This window comes from Lasioglossum baleicum, chromosome 5 (assembly GCF_051020765.1).
Source record: "Lasioglossum baleicum chromosome 5, iyLasBale1, whole genome shotgun sequence".
NCBI lineage: Eukaryota > Metazoa > Arthropoda > Insecta > Hymenoptera > Halictidae > Lasioglossum > Lasioglossum baleicum.
In genome coordinates this window covers 13,345,902-13,366,519 of record NC_134933.1, presented here as the reverse complement: position 1 = coordinate 13,366,519, position 20,618 = coordinate 13,345,902, and the positions used below count along the sequence as shown (strand labels likewise).

The 20,618-nt window shown below is 41.6% G+C and overlaps 1 protein-coding gene and 1 pseudogene across 5 annotated transcripts in view; both read right to left on the bottom strand.

The window, feature by feature from the left end:
• P130cas (Serine_rich_CAS and FAT-like_CAS_C domain-containing protein p130CAS) overlaps positions 1 to 20,618 on the bottom strand; it is an 82,906-nt gene that overhangs the window by 48,866 nt on the left and 13,422 nt on the right. The gene's annotated exons all lie outside the window — the stretch shown is intronic.
• On the bottom strand, positions 4,576 to 5,532 carry LOC143208947 (short/branched chain specific acyl-CoA dehydrogenase, mitochondrial pseudogene; annotated as a pseudogene).

The following is a 20,618-nucleotide window of genomic DNA, read 5'->3' as shown; positions in this document are numbered from 1 at the left end:
AAATTTTGGAATTTTCTTTGGCATTATTTTAAAGAGGATGCTGAGTTTCTGTTTGTAAAGTTAAAAAACAGCAATATAAAGCAATATATAAAATTTTTGCTCAGTGTTTTAGACTTCGGTGCATAATGCAGTTTTTCCAGAAAAACATCTTCGATATTTTAGAAAATACAGAAATGAACAAGTTGGACAACAATTTTCAGAGTGACTAAATTTTTCTAGGGGCTTTTACGTTCACATTCGATTACGATTCGATCGTAATTGATAAGCAACATTGTTCGAGCTGACCAATGATGCACCGAGCCTCGCATGCGCATCTTCCAAGGACCCTTCTGAGAGGGAAAGGGGTTGCGTCGAGGGAGCATGAAGGCTTTCACGGTGAATGGATAATCGCGAGTCCTTTCGCGTCCTATCCTCTCGCTCCTAAGTAATAAAAGACCGAGGTCCTCCCGTCGGAGAGTACCTTTTCGTGCCCACTTTTTAAACGAGGGTGCAGCCGAGCGTCGAGCAATAAAAGGAAAAACAGTGCACCCACTCTAACCCCCGATGAAATATTTAACAGATTCAATGGGCTCGCAAATGTCTGGATTCTCGTGTCTACTACTGTTAATTCGATGTCTCACCCTTGTGAACGACACTGTATTAGTAGATAGTTAATAATATTAATTTCATTGGATCTGGCTAAAAACTTTGTGCTCGTATAATTCTTCATTTTTTATTACTGGAAATAAAAGACATCTGTTTCCTTAATTTATTGTCATTTATAAATGGTTGGAACAATTTCTGTGTTGTATTGCACTGTTATTAATGGCCATAAGGAAGTTCACCACATTATAAGATCAAGAAAATACACAAAGTTGATCACTTTTTATTTAGCATTCTTTCTCGATCCATCATGGCACGTCACACCGGTAATTTAATTTGTTTCAAGGGCACTTGTAACTCTTTATTTTGCTACACGGATAAGACGAACGATGACACGAGAGGAGAAAGCGCGCATAATTGCGGAAATCGCGTTTGAGTTTTACAGAAACAGGCAGCGGTCCCGTCGCGTCGTTTGGATGCAGTCATTAAGACTTCTCGCCGAACTATCAATTAAACGTCAAGCCGGGACGTTTTCGGTGCCCTCTGGGCTGGCTCCGAGGGGCCAGTTAATTCCAGTCCTTAATTGCGACCGACGTACATCATAATTACCATACAAATTCGATGGATTTAATCGCGGAGAAAAATGTTCGGCCACGTCTCGAGGGATTTCGAGCGGCCGAGAAGAGCAGAGAGAAAGAGGGAAGATGAAACTTGCACTCTCACGCGTGTACTGAAATTGCCGATCATTAACGGCATCCGGTCGCTGAAACGTCGCGACGGATGGCTCGAGTTCACGAGACTAGTTTCTGCACCCGAATCAATTTACAGAAGATGCGATCTGACGGCCCTTCTGCATTGCCAGCGATCCGGATCAATTTAATCATTGCTTTCGTAGCGAAATTCGCAGCAACAATACAGCTAAATGTTCAGTTGCACTTCGTTTATACTGATAAATGTTTGCGTGCCATCAGGAGCACTAGTTGCCCAGGCCAGAATTAAACAATTAAATGCAGCTCAAATTATATCGTGTTTGGTGTATTAATTTAATGAGATAAATGTCTGCGACTTTGCAAACTTTTTGACTCACGACATCGATTTGGACATGTTACAGCTTCTGCAAAAGAAGGACACCTATTTTCTCCATAATCTTGTATGTTTCTTGCTTCCTTACCTGTAACAAATGTAAAATAAAAATGTTAGACCAATACGATCGAAAATGTTCACTTTCACAATTGTGTATGCATAAAAATATGTTAGATATCTTACAATAATTAATATGATCTTAATATACGTCCATATAATTTCTTTAGGAATCATTACGCTGCGGATGTTTTCGTAAATGTCCACTTTCATACATGAATACATAAAAAAAGAAATACAGAAACAATTTCTTTCATCGATTAGACTACATATTTCTTGTACTGAAACCGACTGAAAAATGTTAAAACTTTCGGCTAATATATGCACGTTTTCTTGGATATTTTAGTACTTCCAATGTATAAAAATAATCCAACAATCTCAGTCACGATTTTCATTGAATTTTTTCTGTCGGTGTAAACAACACTTTCGCACACTCGCAATACATGCAGGGAAGTAAAAGTCAGAAACACAGGCATTCCAACAAAGAGACGGTAACATTGCTACGTGATCGTTTTCTCTGTTTGGTCACGGTCCTTTCGGAGCAGTTTTTCGAAATTGTTTCCAGATGTGACCATCCCCGGTCCAATTGCACTCGACCGACGAAAAAGGGAAATGCGCATAAATGAGTCCCGCAGGAAAATTCCGGCGAACGTCACGTGTTGCCGACGAATTTCCGAGAGGTATACATGCAACACGAACACAAAGAATGAATGTGCCCGTGGTGTTGCATTTAATGTGCGCGACGCGTAATATGCGTGGCCAACGAGAATGGACAAAGTTCTCTGGAGAGTTTTTGCGAGCGGTGCCACGTGCAACGCAAATGTTCCGTTTGCCTGCATTACCTTCTGCCCGTTGTCATTTCTGGTTCTGGGTTTGAGGCAATATTAGGCTCTGCGACTCGAATAACATCGGCTTATTGCACCGGGAAACCTTTTGCGAGGTTCAACTTGCCAGCAAGTATGTTATTCACTTCGAAAATGCTGTGTTATTCTGTAGATTTTGAACGGAGTTTCAAGCTAATTAAGGGGTTAGGACACAGTAACAAGTGGGGAAAATATAAGATTTTTAAACAACAGTAGAGAAAAAAGTGAATGATCGATTAATATAAGATTTTGTATTTCAGTTTACTATATTATAAACTGTAAAAAATTGGTTGTAATATTTAGAAAATAATTTGTTCATATGCCTTTTCTCCCAGATGGTCAACTGGTGTACAGGATTCCTACAAATCGAATTGACTATATTAAAAATCCCAAAAATGTCATAAACCGTGACATATTCTCTAGACATTGACGATCCCACATTTCAATTTTTGTGAAAATTACCAAATTGCTGATATTTTAAATTTAATGACTGAATTTCGGTAGAAAATTTGTTAATTTCTTATTTATATGTAACGAAGTAATGGGAACATGAAAAAATCGATCGCCAATGCCTGATAGATATTATAATGAAGATAACTGTAAAAGAGATATCTTGTACACCGTTTTAAAAAACGCAACTCTGAGAAAAACGCGTTTAAAGTTTACGAGAATGTAATTTTCCATAAAAAAATTTAATTTTTTCAAAATATTACTGTGTATCCTAACCCCTTAAATAGTGCATTCTCCTTTTCTTTGAACTATGACACAACGGGTAAAGAAATATTTTTTCCAGCTCCGATAAATGAGTGCACAAAAATTGATCTTTTTAAGTTAACAGCAAACACTTAAAGCATCGAAAAGAAGTAAAGAACATTCATTTTGAAAAATATTCAGTTGCATAGGTTGCGTTATCTACGTTGTAAATCTCGATGGTCCCTTTCCGTTCGTTTTCTTTGCGTCATCAGGCTCCGAGACGCAACCATACCCTATCGGCCTATCCCATGGTGCAGGGACACCGAAGAGAATCGTCCTCGCGACTAACAATGCACGTAACGCGAGACGCGCGTAGGTGGTCTCGAATATGATCCTGCAGAAGTTTCTACGACGAACTTCTCAGAAACGAGGAAACTTTTTGCGGAGAATAATGAACGAAATCGCGTGCAATCACTGGAAAACTGCTTCCCACGAGAGACTCTAACCTTCGGAGCCCTTTGCGACGACCACCGAGTATTTCTCTATCGCGTTTACACGCGCTGTCCTTTTCTACGGTGCGATCAGTGAGGTCACAAAAAAATAGTGTATAACTACGCGATCTAAGAAACAGCACAGACTCGGATTTTTTTTTAAGATGAACACTGCACTGCATTTTACATCATTTTGCATAACTGAAATTTAGTCTCGTAAAGGTTCAAACTAATAGATCAATATATTAATGTATATGTAATGTATTAACTAATGGATCAACGTACTAATGTATGTGTAATGTATTAACTAATGTATCAATGTATACGTAATGTATTAACTAATACATCAATGTATAAATATGAGACCTATCAAATCTTCTTAAATAAAAGATAAAGTTCATTTCGATTACGATGAAACCTGTCACGCTCAGAATCGAAAATTTTATAGCGCAACATTCCCCCTAAAATATTCTGCCGACCGACGAAGAAATCTCCATCTATCTTATCGCGACTCGAGTGTATGACGTTGAAATATTTCGAAGTGTCCTGAAAGTGCTAGACCGACTGAGTTATCGATACACTTCTTTTTCTCCCGATAAAATGCTTTCACGGTGCAGTGCATTGCCGAGATGCACTCACCATTGTCGTGTCAGTCCTATGCACCATGCGGTCCATTTCTGGGCTACTATTTCTATTTCCAGTAAAAATATTTTCGTTTTCACATAATAATCAATATGACTCGTAATCAGTTTTTGTTAGTACATGATGGATTTTTGACATTTAACCGTGTTCCGGCCACCCGTCACAGGGCCGATCCGCCGATCCGCCGAACCGGCGCGGCGCATGGCGGCTTCTTTCATAACGTCCTTTTTCGCATCGACCAGCCTCGCGGCATTGTAAACAAATAATCTGGCGCACTCGAGATCGGTAACCACTTGCGCGATTTGATGTGTCAACGACCATAGCCCCGTTGCTAGCACCGGTTCTCGTCTGATCACCGAAGTTAAACAACGGGGACGCGGACCGCCGGTAGGATGGGTGACCGCTCGCTACATGACGGTTTTTCGCGTGTTGTTGACATACAGGTGGTTCGGAACCCACCTTTATAAACAGTAGGTCCACCCATATATAAAGTTAAATGGGAATAGGCCCGAATATCCGGCCCGGCATCGCTGATATGTGGAGGATCGCCAACAATAACTGCGCGATTTGATGTTGCATGGATTGAAATGAGAGAAAATGTCTTTGCCGAACTCCTCTCCAAGGTGTATGGTATAGTGGCATCCACGCATCCTTGTGCTATACCAATCATTTGAGCCTCCGATACCGATTCGACCTTCGTTGAGAAATCCAGCCGCGTATTTGTAGCCTTGGCCATACTCTCCTAAGATATTAGTTTCCGGAACTTGAACGTAATCAAAATAGACCATGCAGATACCCGAAGCTTTCATTCCCAGTTTGTCTTCTGGCTTGGTGACCGTAAGTCCAGGCGTATCTCGTTCCACGAAGAACGCTGTAACACCACGGTATCCGATAGATGGATTTGCGTTCGCAAAAACTATAAATAATCCGGCAACATCTGAATTTGAAATCCACATGTTTGTACCATTTATTATATAATTGGATCCGTCTTTTTTCGCTTCGGTTTTCAACGAAAACGCATCCGATCCGGATCTAGGCTCTGCAAGGCAAAAGCTGCCCGCGTAATTTTGAGCTGCCCAGATTCGAACTCCGATCTTAAACAACCCGTATAGTGAATTCCAAAGTCATTTCATTTCAAGTTTGTGATAATTGATGCTTAATATTTTAGTATTTTATTTATAAATAAACGTGGGGAAGATCAAAATACTTTCACATTTGCATTTACGAGGAAATGCGCGATCTACGAATCCCTGTCTGAGGATGGTTATCCGACTCTCGTTACAAATTGATATTATTCAAATCGCCAGCGTGCCAACGATGATATTTGATGACGGCTTGCGATTTACCCAGGGAAATGATAGTGCGTCCGCCCGGAGGCCATTGTCAGGATCTGTTACGTTCGCAGTCTACCTATGCATTATGACAGCCGCCAAGGATTTCTATACATTTTAACGACCGGGCCGACGCGACGGTTCATTCGAATGAATGTTTGCCGGGTATAATTCAAGGGTGGAAACAGATTCGGTGTTGAGAAATGCTTGAATTATTCTTCGACGCTGTTCCCAGTTGTATCATACAACTTGCATAGCTGTTAGCGGTGCTCGTTTATCCAACACCACTGTTGGTTTATCTCGATAAAACGCACGGATGTCAAAAGACACTCCGTCGATTGCTGTAACTATGTTCAAGACGACAATCTTTCTAAATCACTTCGTAGAAATACAATGCAGAGGATTGTGTAGATTTAACACGAATAAAAATAAAATCGATTTTCTATCCGTAAGTTAGAAAATTCTTGGAAAATATACTTCTCACGTCCCGTAGGAACAAAGTCAATAATGAAGACTTTGCTATCTGATGTTTGTTATGACTGGCATCTTTATGAAAAATAAAGATTTTCTAGCCGAAACAACGAACTGGAGTCAAATGAAGATTTATTTTCTTTCTTAACCCCTTGCCGTATTTTGACGAGTCAGCCTCGCGATGAAGATTTTAACAAAGTCTAACAAATATGTATGTTATGCTTTTCTTTTCAGGTGAAATAAAATTTGATTCACATACAAAAAATATCAATTGTCTTCTTTCTTCTACGACATTTTTTACTAATTCTAATCACTTCAACTGTAAAGAAATTGGTACGGCAAGAGGTTAATACGTTTAAAAGGTTGAAAGTAATATAATAGTATTTTTAAATTCTTCTAATATCTACTATTTTTAGTTAAACCTACTTATTGTTATTATCTGCTGCCTAGTTATGACAACATCAATATTGAAAAATTGGTGTAAACTCTTTGATATTCCGGAGACTTTGAGAATCAAAAATGGCTAGAAAAAGTCGATTTTTTTTCTCGAGAACAGAGAATGTTTTACAAGGATGTTCCAGGGAACGTGAAGATTGAAAATGGACAAATCGAGAAAATCTCGGTGGCAGGCTTGATCGAAGTAAATTCGCGTCGAAGTAAATACATCATTAAGAGGTTGCGCTCTGACAGCATGCTCGATCCTCGTGCGGGCGTATTGCGTTACAAGGAGGAATGCACCAGGAGGGAACAAGAGTAAACCGTCGATGAAAGGAGAGAAGACTCGAGGCTCGTGAGGATAAAAAGTCGACGGTAACGACTCGGAATCAATACTTGATGATGCGCCATCGCCGTACGTGGCCGGGAACGGTTGTGTCACGATCCCCGTATCAATGCAATCGCTGTGTACAGGTTTCGGCTCTGACGGGTTGACAGCCAGCAATGTATCGTTCTGTTGGTCGGACAATTTTAATGAAACGCTTGTTCCCGCGCTCTCGTGTTCGGTTGCCCTCGTGTACACACGGTTGCATAGATGTTTTCTCTCTCGAGCGGCTCGATGCCAGGGGAAAGTTTGCGCTGCCGCTCGCCGGTTGTTTCGTCCAATTGCTTGGGAATCCGGTGATCGAATTAGGCGGAATCGATCTTTCAGATTTACAGGTCGAATAGCTTCATTACAAAAAAGATACAGTGAAGGTTCGACCTAAGAAAAGCCCACTGGTCCGTGCTGTTTCTTAGATCGTGTAGTTCTACTATCTTTTGCAACTTACTGCATAAAAACTTACTGCATACCGTCAATTAAACCAGGTAACTACATACATGTGGGATGCACAACTTTATTGAAACACAGTATGCAATACATCAAATTGATACAAGCAGCGAACAAGGCTTAAAACATGGTCATCTTGTATCATCTTGCTAACACGCGTTTCGGTTGCCACAGACTCTCGTAAAATAGCCTCGTTTCCCTGGTTTCTCTCGAGAACCGAAAACAAACGAGCAGTTTGACCGGAGTTCGGTAAAAATGAAACATCTCCAGGCTCTTAAAGTGGAGCAGCGGTAGCTCCCAAGTGTCGTTAAATCTAGTTAATGTGCAGCTTAGTCTAGACAGCTCCGATTTCAAAGCACCGCGGCAGTTTCGGTTTTCTCGGTTTCTTTCTTACTTCCAAGGAGAGAACCATAATCGTATGTAAACACAAGGGGTTGTTACTCTAGTTCACAGTAGCATAGTCGGTGCTTCTTTCACAGTCAGGTGGCCGTGAGAATCGTGGCAGGGATGTGCTGCACACTTTTCTCCTCCGAGAAGCGGGTATAATTATGAAAACCGAGCGAGACGGGAGACGCGTGTTTATTTCGTTTCGGGGAACTCGTTCAGTGTGTTAGTTTTGTGAATGGTTAATTGCTGTTCGTTTAGTCCTGAGTAAATAGAACGTCTTCAAGTGTCTACTCTGGTATCGTTTTGTATTTAGCTAACGAAACTGATGATGTTTAATTTACGGTTGATGTTAGTCATTATTAATGTTCAAATTTGACTGCGTTGTAGGTCGACGAATTCGTCATTATTTCAGTGGCTACAACATAGTACTAACAAAATTATACTGCAACAAGGAATCAAAAGTTAGCATTAACGCCGGTTACAGTAAAGGTTGGATATATGAAAGGGAAAAAATCGTCGTTGTGCATTTCTTGGAGTGAGTAAAATCATTAGATTGGTGCGCACGATCGCAGTAAATTCCGCACAGTGGCCATCCGGGTCAGAATTAAGCAAACCACAGACATTTCTGGTAACGCGGGGGCGGGTATCCGTCGAACCGGATCTCCGTCGATTGGACTTCCGGTTAACCGAGCCCTTCTGCTTCCGGCGAGGAGACCGATGACTCGTGAAATCGAAGGGTACCCCCGGTAATTCGATGGAACTCGTTTCCCCCAAAACCGGGAATAATCGGGGAACTCGACTTTTTTTTGCACGAACGCACCCCTCGATCGAACATGATCGCTTCTGGCAAGAGCTCCGACGTAATTTCGACCTGGGAACCGAAACAGTCGAACCTCCTACCCTTTAAACTCTTAAACCACTACCACAAAAACGGACAACCCAATTGCTGTGACAATTTTTCTGTTCTCCGAGCAAAATGATCCTCGAAGCCGAAATTGTCCGTACGATTTTATGCTGTTTCACTAACATCGTGCTTCTTTTGTTTAACAGAAGCTGATTTTAATGAAGCGCCTTCAGCAGGCGACGCGTGGCCTTGAACAACCTTCGAAGACCAACGTATGTATAAAAAGCCAATGAATTGGTCATTGAACAGGCTACACACCTAAATAAAAACTGTATACACTTCCGTATAAACAAAACGGAGGTCACCTTAAAATCTCCGAAGCTCGTTCACCTAAAGAAAATTCGTGACAACCATAAGAATATCCTCAAAGACAGGGTAGTTTTTATGGAGACAGTTTATTGAAAAGTTTTCGTGTGAAGCTTCAAATGGAACGGCATAATTATTTACGTGTTGCATAAATTACATTAGCCACTACATATTTGTTGTTGAGCATTTGCAAGACTGCCGAGCGTTTTAAATTTTGTTCGGAAGAAAATCGGTTTCCAGACCACCATGGAGCGTCAGTCCAACAACCAGCAGACACTCGGTGAAAGACTCTTCCGATTTTACGGCTTGTTCGAGCTCGCAGCGCGAACTTTGAAGGCGCACCGTGTTGCTCGGCAATTACCACGGTCAACCTCGTAACTTCTTGCGCGAGTACTCGCGCCGACCCGTGTTCCCCGGATCGATTTGAAATTAGACTCGCTACGGGTACACGTGTAACCTCCGATCGCCTGATGTTCGTCTGCGCATTTACACCACGTCCTCCAACTGCTCCGATATTTATGGCTAGCCCATGAAATATGGGGCTGAACGGTCATTCCGATCGAGCCTTTCCGAAGAACCCTGTACCCACGATATTCGTAAGTAGATCGTCTCTCTCTAAACAACTATACGTTTCCGTGAACTACTGAATTGTTGTGAAACATGCTTGCCTGATCCAAAAAATCTGAAACAAATGATCTTGAAGATATGTATTAATTTTCAGATCTGAACGACGAATTCCGGTCATCCAAACATGATCAACGTGACCGTGAATGCATTAAACGATGCACACCGATGATCCAGCTCCGTCCCAGGGCGAAACCGATTCGAAATGATAAGCGGAGCTAACGATAAGTGACTCACGGCACGACCAACTATTTTAATTCAGCAGAGACAGAGAGAGAGCTCGTCCCTTCGGTTGCATAAGTGGCCGGAGAGCGTTAATCACGGCTAAAAATAACCGTGACACGGTCGTGCGTTTCATTCATGCCCGGTTTACCAGCGGCGGCGAAATCAATTCCGGAAAAATTCGATCCCCGTCTAGACGACCTTCCCTTCCACGACCGATTAATATTCATATCACTCGCGGCGTATTCGCGGTCGCGCGATATCGATCGGGTTCTTTTCCTCCGGCGCTCGAATACCAATGAGATCTGTATCGATAATCGAGAACCACGGCACGGGGAAATCAACCACGTAATCTCCCCGCGATATTATGCTCCGCGCGAACCTGAAAGACCTGCCCTCCGAGGAAAAACCGAGGTGAACGTCTCAAAATCATCCTCTTGCGAAGCTATCGACGTCGCGGGGTGGTCCAGAACGTCGTTCCTGAAACTCGATTAGTCGAAGAGAAACGTCAGCCTCAGAACGGAGATTCCAGGAACAGTCATTGCAACTTTTTAACACGTTTGACTTCAGAACAGCCTTCACAACCTACCTCGAAAAAACTTCATAGAACTAAATTCATTTAAGTAAGGAGAACCAAACTGCAGAAGTTTGCCACGACGATAATTACTCTCCCGACTATTTCGAGTCTCATCTATCCGAAAAAAGGTAGACGAAGTTTTCTTGTGGTTTCTCATTTCTTAAGCGTTCAAGATCCCTTGAGGCTTCAGAAATGATCGAAAATTTGCCACGTTGACGTTAGTTTTCGACACTCTCCCCCCCGCTCCTCTTCTGTTCGTGTTCGCCAAACTTTCCTTTTTGCGTGAGAACTTCGTGAAGGGTGAGAGCACGTTTCGATGTAGGCGCGGAAAACTTTCACGACGGGTGGAATAGGGTGGTGTTCCGACGATAAAGATCAAACCATCAGATTGTACTTCGTTCCAACAGCGAGATAACACTTCATAGAATAGCTCATAATAAATGTTGTAATAATATAGTAGAGCCTTGATCTAAGAAAACGGAAACCGAAGGGTCTAAGAAAAACGAATATCCCTTCACATACAAGTGTAGGTTTTACAGAGAAACGAAGGAGAAGCAGTAAAAGCAAATAAATATAATAACTAGACCGCGGATTTTACACATTTTTGATAAAAATGGCTACGTACAATTTAAAGCAATGGTCATATGAAAAAGATTTAAAACGTGGAAAAATTTTTTATTTGGCATTTGTGTCTTGCAAACAATGCAAACATCTTTTATTTTGTTAATAATAGATTCTATAAATAAATCCTACACAAATAACAGAAATATTTAGCTGTCCGCGTTTCAATGGCCACAGAAAACACCGAAACAAGTTAAAAGGAGTAAAAGATAGATATTCGAGTATCGGGTCTCAGAAAAAGCAAATCAGGAGATTGGATTAACACCCCCCACACCCGATTATTTATTATTTTAGTATCGGTTGCTCCACCTGTTCCAGCGAAACCGGTATCGACTTTACGTCTGCGAAGATTAGTCGTCAACTTTTACTCCCTTTTTTCCACAGGCACGTCGTTAGCTTGTTCCATTGTAGCCGCGGCAAAAGAGTCAGTTAGAGCCCGCGGAAGAAGCGTTTCGTTCTTAGGCGGAGATTACCGCGAAGATGATGAAGCAGACTGAGAGACCGAGGAGAGCTCTTTTAAACACCGTTCTTAGGAACAAACTTATCGATCTGCTTGCTGCTCGAGCTTCTGCTCTGTATACGCGGTGGCAACGAAGTCGGGCGTTGCTCAAGTTATTGTACATGTCGGCGATCGATACTGTTTAGGAAGTAATGGTGAATGAATCGACATAAATTCCGATTTGTAGACACATTATACTGTAAGTCATACATTTTTATCTCTCGTATTCGATACAAAAAATTTTGATTTCGCAGTTTGATCGACTATATTCGTGTACGTACAATACATGTGGATATTAACATACTCTTGCGTAAAGAGAAAAGAGACAAGCAGGAAGACTTGAGATAAAAATGTTTTCTGAAGAAAATTATGATCTTATTACCCCGACACCATATAATTAGCCCACTCTTAAAAATTCTCATAGTATCATTACTCACTTCAGCATAACTAAAAATGTTTCCGAGGCTACGCGAGACTTTCAATCAACATGTAAAGAGAAATTTGATCTCGAAGATCAGCATGGAGATCAATTTTAATATTTCGTTAATCACGATAAAATCTCTCGACAATTTGATGAGCACGAGCAAAACTGCAGAAGATCCACAGCTTCACGGAACTCGGTTCCCGATTTTATATAGTTAAATTACACTTAATCCCTCGTCGTTCAGCTTTCAATAAGGCGAATTATTTATTATATGTAGTATCCTGCGGCGATTCCCAGGAATACCATTCGTAATTTATTCTCCTTCCTGTCGGAGGCTTAATTGGACGAACGACCACGTCCAGTGGAAACCAGAGGTCGGCCGCCTATCGATCTAATGACAAGCGATAAGTACTTATGCGCTTGTTCCTCGTCTCAAATTGAATCGCATCCAACCGGCCGTTCGTTCTCAGAATTATGAGCTTTGCCGGGGTACAGACGATAAACCTGCTTGAACGATAACGGCACTGTTCGTGCAATATCAGCGGACTGCCGATTGATTAAATGAATTCGAATGCTAACGGGAACGTGCGCATGGGCACTCGTGCGGTTCGCTAAATCTCCCCGATGAGCTTTGTTCAGCGATTGGGACTGCGTGAAAATACATTTCAGAAGGGCTCCTTCCTCCAGATCAAACTGTTCAAGGTACTCCACGAGTCGATTCTTCCTTCGACGCCCTGAACGTCGCGTGAGTTATATTTATGTGGATTATGTAGATTCCAATTTTTCAAATAGTTACTTTTATTAAGTTAATGAAGGACTTTTAATAATAAACAGGCGACTAATTGTCTTGAGAGTTTAGAATATTAGGACTTTGTATCTTTGGGATTTGCAACGCACAAAATTCACAGCTTGGTCATCGTAAGAGACGATGAACGAGTCTTGCCCTACAGATTAGTGAATGAAGTTCTTTAATGACTCATCGTCCCATTACGACCGCAATAGTAATAGGTCGTAAGTTGAACGGCCGAAACATACCTTGGGATATGTGGGTGAGCCGAATCCGACCTTCAACGGCCATCAGAAAAGATCAATGCGGCGTAACCTCGTGTGTCGAGCATCATGAAAATCTCATGAAATTCCTGCTTTCGTTGAGTGGGCTATTCGTCTCGGCTGATGCTTAACGACGTTGTTATACTGATGAGCTGAACGTGTTCAGTCGCATGACTCGCACGAGCCGTTCAGTGTCCACTAGACATTTTACGATCTTCCGCGACTTATCCCGTTACCGAATGTAATACATATATTATTTCCGTTTCATTTTCATTTCGATTTTATTTTTCATTTCATTATCATTTTATTTCATTCAAATCAATTGTAACAGTAGATGTACATTAAAATTATAGGAACTATGTACATATTATATTGAAGGAGTTGTAGACACTATGATTTTCTCAAAGCATAAACACACGAGAAAGAATAAATCATGAAACATAGCAGTAGACATCGACTGCTTTGAAAAATCATAAAAGTACTTTCCTCTTTCCCAGACAAATAACAATCGGTAAGGAATGAGGTACGTGACAAGGTTCCAGGGGGATGTAATATGCTTTCCTCCTGGAATGGAAATCTGTAACGACTCGTACGATTCGGAGAACATCGAAGCTAAACGACATCGCAACGGATGTTTCGAAGTCGCGTGAGATTGCAACGAGGGGAGCCGTTATTTTCCTGTCGTGTCGAAGAGGGTTGGAAAGGGAGGCGAGCCATATTTTCCTGTCGTTGGAAAGGGCCAGCATCGGATCCATCAACGATCCGCACGAGCCTTCGCGTACACATACCTCCGCCCTTGAAAGACGAACCTAATCTTTCGCAGACGAGGGACAGTCACGCCAGAGGGTGGAGGGTTACAACCCCCCGTAGACTTCTAAACTTCGTAAAAGGGAAAGCAGACACTCGGGGAATCTGCGGGCGTTCATTTGTTCAGGTTTCTAACGGCTCCGACAGATTTCGACAAGATTCTACTTCACGGGATTTAAAGATGTAGAACTCGAAGAGGGTTAAAAATCTCAAAATCGATACGTTCCCTTACTACAAGGAATCATTCAGTCAATGAACGGCTGGATGTTTTCCTTAATTTAGTTTTCGTAAGATTCGATATTAAAGTGGTAATTTTTATAAACATCCGATGTGTGACAGAACTTTCTCTGTTTTCAACTTTTACCAACATATTTCTGGCATTTCTCAGATTAAAATGAGCCCAAGCATGACACAACTGATTTGGAATACAAGAACTGAATCAGTTGTTATCGGAGCGGGGTTAATTGAGAAAAGTAAGGAAACCAGCGCGGCACTAGGGGCGTTTTCAAGAACTCGGCTTGCTTCTGCAGCAAGGTTGAAGGTGGCCCAAGTGTTCCAGCGATCCGGTAGGTCCATCGAGACTAACTACACCCCTCGACGAGGCCTTGGAGTGATATGTTTCGAGCACCGAGAGTGTTTGCGGCAGAACTCCGTTCATTCTCTTCCGTTCCTCCGATCTTTCACCTTTCCGCGGGGCCTCTCTCATTTCCATTTCCCTCGGCAGGCTGTTTTTCCAGTTTCACTCTGCCTTTGGTAGCGGGCAGGCCCCCCTCGCTACACTTTCGAGTTAGCCGGGGGAATCGTCGAGGTAGCTGTTTATTACACGGCCACCAACTCCACTCTCTCTCTCTCTCTCTATCTCCGCGCGCGGCATATCATTTTTTTCTCCCCCTTTGCCAGGATTTTCCACGCACGGATAACTTCTGCGAGCGGTTTGTAATATCGTCCCTTATTCTCCGAGCGGGGCAGGCCAACGTTCACGGCGTAATTTGAAAGAGAGTATAATTCTACACCGTGAAATTACACGGTAAGTGTTTCCCAGACGAAATTCTGCTTTCGGGAAAACGTGCCGCCGCATGCTGATGTCGGCTGCATCGTAGTTGGAACAACAAACCCTCGGGTCCGCGCTGTTTCTTAGACCGTGTAGTTCCACAAGTTACTGCGTAACGTCAATTAAACCAGGACTCGCCGACTATGTAGTGCTCCGAGAGTCGGACACAGGCCCGGACCTACGCCAGTTTAAATTTGACGATTTCATAAGATGAATTTTTCTGATCGAAGTATTATTCTTTCTATTGTTATGTGCATAAGATGCAGTCAACATAAACAAAAAATGGCACACATCAGAAATGGTTTTTGACGTTTTTTATTGAATATGATTCCAGCTTCAAGTAGAACAATGAAATTAAAGGAAAATCTAGTTGCAGCTTGTCATAGAGATTAACACTAAACCTACCATCACCGGACAAAATGACCGATTCCAGATGTTTTATTGTACGATTATTGATATAATAAAAATAATTTCTGAAGAAATTAGTGTAGATATCTTGTACTGTAGATATCTAGTGGAGCACATATTACGATAGGAGCTGCACGAAATATAAGTAAAAACAATCTTGTCATTTTTATTTTAGTGTTAAATGTGTAGGCTAACTAAAAATATTGCAAGTGCCATGTTAGTCGGTATAATTCTTCAGAAAATTACAGATTACTACATTAAAAATTGTATAGCAATACATATAGTATTACTACATCCTCAGCGTTACAAGAACTTCCACATTTATCGAGCCTCCCTATCTAGTCTATAAATATTGCATGACTCTATGTTAAGTAACTTTATATTAAAACATATATCAGCACTAACTATTGCGCTTTTCATTAACAGAAGCCAATAAAACCATGAGATATCAATATTCTTTCGATATAATCATTTTCTCCCGTTTGATCGCCAACGTATCACCCCGTGCTGTGTCGGTGCAAGCGATAAAGATTAGTATGTAATAGGTTCCCGGATATCGGCTTGTAACAGGTTCGCCGAGACACCCTGTATCGTTCGATACAGCTTCTCGTTTCGTAGATTAACCGGAGTTTGTCCTCGAGCTTGACAAACGTGTCTCGGCTAGCGGACAGAGGGAAATACAGAAGAGGACAATCGTTGAATTTCCAGTGGCAACTCCGGAGCCATTAACCCCCCGCAATGCCTCGCATTTAACCCCATGTCTTCTCTCTCGTCTTTCCATCTCTGATCCTTCTGGTTGTTTGATGTCTCGCACGCGTTTGCGATTATCCAACCCCTTTTGGACGCATGGTTTCAAAGCACTGGCTGGGTAATATTTGCTGTGCCATCGGAAAAAGAGATTGTTTCGTTGATTAGGGTAACGCGTGGAAAATGTCTAGTAGTCTCTTGCACGATTTTATTAATCGCCATGAGGAATGAGTTCAGCTTTTTCTAGAAATAAGGATATTATGATTTTATCATCCAAGTGTCTTAATCAATGTATACAAAATAAAACTAATTTTTGTTTGTTTCCTATGAAAATATTATATTTCATGTTAGCGTTCCGTATTTGGTGAATTCGAAGTTCAACATCGTTTTTATTGTAAAAATCCAAAGCATTTTTATCGACGTTGGAAACACAAGATTTAATAACAAAATATTTCACGTATATTTTCGAGGGAACAGACATTGAAAGAAACGAGTTTCGAAGCAAAAACGAACGGGAATGCCGGCCGATTGCGATAATCGAAAAAGAAAATCGCGAAAAAGCGCGTTCATTGCTACGAACGTGCGCGGCCGAACGGATATACACTTTTTCCCGTCGCGCAACGATATCGAGTATCGAGTTCACGAAGTTTACTTGGTATCGATTCGAGATTGAATAAACGTTTCTCCTCGCATTATCTAATCTTATCGTCGATGCGCGATACCTCGCGAGTACACGTATGTACAATATCTGCTATAATAATCTCCCGGTCAACGTGGCTCGGGTTTCGTATTCGTGAAAACCAACTTGTGCTTATGGCAAATTTTCGCTCGGCAGTCGGTTCGTTGCACGATAGTATCGTGAATGGAATTTTTCCATTGTCAGAGGTCGCCGAGGCGTGCTAATTACCGGTCAAGTTATAATTGGTCACGCGACAATTGGAGAGTGTAACGTAAAACACGATGGAGTAATTACTCACTTCATAGAACCTGTCTTGTTAAAAGTTGACGTATTTTGTAAAAGTTTAGAAATTTTGTCAAATTTCAATGAAAATGCAAGAAAATAGCTCTTTTTACTAAACCATGGAAAAAAATTCGAGTCTACTGAAAAATTCTATTCTAATGATTTTATTATTCTACAGATTCTAAAATATCTATTCCTAGAAAGAGAGAGAGAGAACATTTTTCATTCTATAAAAACTCCACGAGCACAGGTATTTTCTTGAACGAGACCCAAACGTTTGAACAGAATGTTTTAAAAACGAAAGATAACTGTTTATTCTCGTTCCTGACGCAAACAGCTCTCTATATTCGCAAGAGAAATGGAAAACGTTAAAAATACGATGACGAGATAGCAAGAGGCAAAATTGCACTTTTCGTCGACGGACGGGTAGTGAATTATTTTCTAAAACCTAAAAGCGTAGGGATAAAGAAGGGTCGATTTTAAAAATCGCAAGGACAACGTTCTTTGGAAACGCTGTTGTGCATTAAACCATAGACGAACGAGTTTCGGGAGGGATTTATAGACGGCAAGCCGAGTTTCCACGTAACATTTTCGAGCGAACGTTCCCGCGAAGCGGTCCAAAAAAGGATAAAAGAAGATCCTGGCTGGTTGCCTGACCTGCTTGGACGCCGTATCGAATAGCGAGGGAACATAAAAGGATGAGAAATTGAAATGTCTCTGAGATAGGAGTACAACGTGGAACCGTCCAAACGTTTGCAGAAAGAGACGAGAAAAAGAGAATAACGAGATTCGGGGTTACTCCGAAGGAACTGTTCCCATTAGAGCTGTACATCTATGTTCGAGTCGTTCGCCCCCATTTCCGAATAAACCCTTTGACCAATAAAGCGGTTTAATCCTATCCAACCTAAATTATTATATAGAGTGCTCCACCGAAAGGTGGCAACCTACATATCTCCTTTAATTGCGATAATATCAAAGCTACTAAGCTCGTCATAAAAGTGTTTCATTTTTTATTAACTCTCTGACGGCGGAGTCGGGTCTCTGTTGACCCAGATGTTTCTGGATAGTATAAAAAAAATGTATAAAAAAACTTTTTAAAAACCACATTTATATTAAAATGCACTAAAAAGGAGAAAATAATTTTTTTAATAGTCACTAATGCCTAAAAAAATTATTTTCTCCTTTTTAGTCCATTTTAATATAAGCGTGGTTTCTAAAGTTTTTTATATATTTTTTATTTTCTACTTTTTAGTCTTTTTTAAATGGAACGCAAGATATGGAAATACGCGAGAAAGAATGAGGGGATGAGTCCGAGAGACGACGTCTCTTGATGGAGTCCGAAATTGTCCGAAATGGAACTGAATGAACGGAACACCACACTGAGTTCCTTCGGTGCGAAGTGGGTCAGTGGAGTGGAGATGAGTCAGAGTGGGACACGTAGTGGAGTAGGGAGCGCTGGGGCGCGGAGTGGGGATCGCTGAACGCGATGACGTACTACCGAGCGTCGCGCGACGAGGTGTGACGGTTAATATTAAAAAAAAATTTTCTCCTAGACGCGCGCAGTTTTTTAAAAATTTGTTTTTTAATATTGCATTGTCATCCAGTTCTGAGCTATGTTTAAAGTTTCAAGTCTCTAGCTCAGCGGGAAGTGATTGAAAATTCGATTACAAGATTTGACGCATACAACGACAACTCGGCAAGCTAATATAAGCGTGGTAATAAAAAATTAGCTAGTCTCTTAGTGTGCAAATCTGTTACTGTTACTGAAATCCGAATATCGTTAATGCTTCAAATGATAAGTGATCGATTAGATTCGACTTTTTGAGATTGAATTGAGGACAAGTTTTAAACTCGTTTGTGGAGACCGTAATCCCCGGTGTCCTTTGAAGCCTCCGTAAACCTGCGAATGATGTCGATGAAACTTGGCAATTTATCTCGCTATCGGGATCCCGATGTTATTGAAAGCGCTCGTCAGGGTGTTTCCCCCGAGCTCAATTAGTTCAACATTTTGATACAACTGTAACTGAAACCTCGGCTCGCTCGATATATCAACGATAAGAACGATTGGAAAATGCTGGATTTCCAATAGCACTGTGAGTATACAATAACTCTTTATTTTTTCGACAACCTTCAGCGTATTCCGGAAACCGTCCTTATCAACGTTTGTGCATTCCAACGTATTAACATAATCAATATATATTTTTGTAATCCAATTTTTACAGAAATAGAAATACGTCGTGACCAACCCAGTGTAAACAAAAAAAATAAATTTTTTCACGTTGGCACATCGCGGTGAGCAAACATCTCCACTTCCACGTGTTCTAAGAATCCCTATCACGTGGTTCCAATTCCCATAAACGATAAAACCCACAATCCCACAGGTAACCGAGAGCTTTGGAGTTCCACCTACGCGAGAGGAAGGAAGCTCAGAGCCAGCGAAATTAGAGGCTTATTCGACGACCATACTCAGCCGATAGGCTCGAGATATCGAGCAAGGGTTAAACTGTTCATGCTTCTCGGACTCGGTATCATAATTGCGAGGGCTCACGGACGTCGCGTGTAAACTTTCTATTTATATTCGCCACTAATTCGCATGGAACGCCGATGACTTGGGGATTCTAGAGGGTCCGGGGAGCAAAAGGCGGGCCAGAAAACGAGAGAGAAGAATGATGAGAGGATGGTGGGTACCGGAGAGGTAACCGAGCAAAGAATGAAAAAGTGGGATCGCCCGCGGCAGGTACCCGTGCACCTGCCCCATATACGCAGGGTGCATCGGCTGGCTTCGAGATGAGATCTGCAATTTCAAGATAGCCGAGCGAATAAAACGCCGCTCGAAACGATCCCATCGATCCAAAAGTTCGTTTCTATATCGAGATCACGCGGCAAATTTGTCAATCCTCAACACGGTGCATTCGATAAATTCACAAAACGATTTTTTCTTTGGACGTATCAGTTGCATAATCTTTGCATTGTCGGTTCATCTAGTTAGAGTGTACCTTCTACCGTCCTCCATATTAATTGCATCGATTTCCATAAAGTCGTTTGTCTGTGTCGCTCTGTTGAATACGGTTGTTACCATTCTTAAAACGAGACAAAGGATATCAAGACTTCATTTTTCATCATTTTGTCAGATGCATTACCAGTGTGACTTTTATTCCGACAAGTCAGACAGGTTGGAGTGAACCTTTTGCTACAGTCCAGTTTCATAATGTGCTTTCTTGAAAAGTTTTTGCACGTGTACTTTTGTTCACATTCCTCCATTTTTGTGAGTTGTTTTACGAAGATCGGGGCAGGGGAATGTCTTCCATTCCGGCCAAAAGTTGAGCACAGGTTTCGATCAGGATCAAGTATCCTCCGAGATCCTTTTTAGAAGACTCGATGGCGCAGTCTGTATCCTCCGACAGGTCCCGAACACCTTGAAATCATAGCGTGTCAGGTAGTGGTACGCAGAAGTGTGCTCGCGTGTCCGAAGAATCTCGAAGACCGTGGGAACATGTCCTGGGAATCTGTCGTATACTCTGATTCTTAAATACCCCGTGCACCCTAAATTATA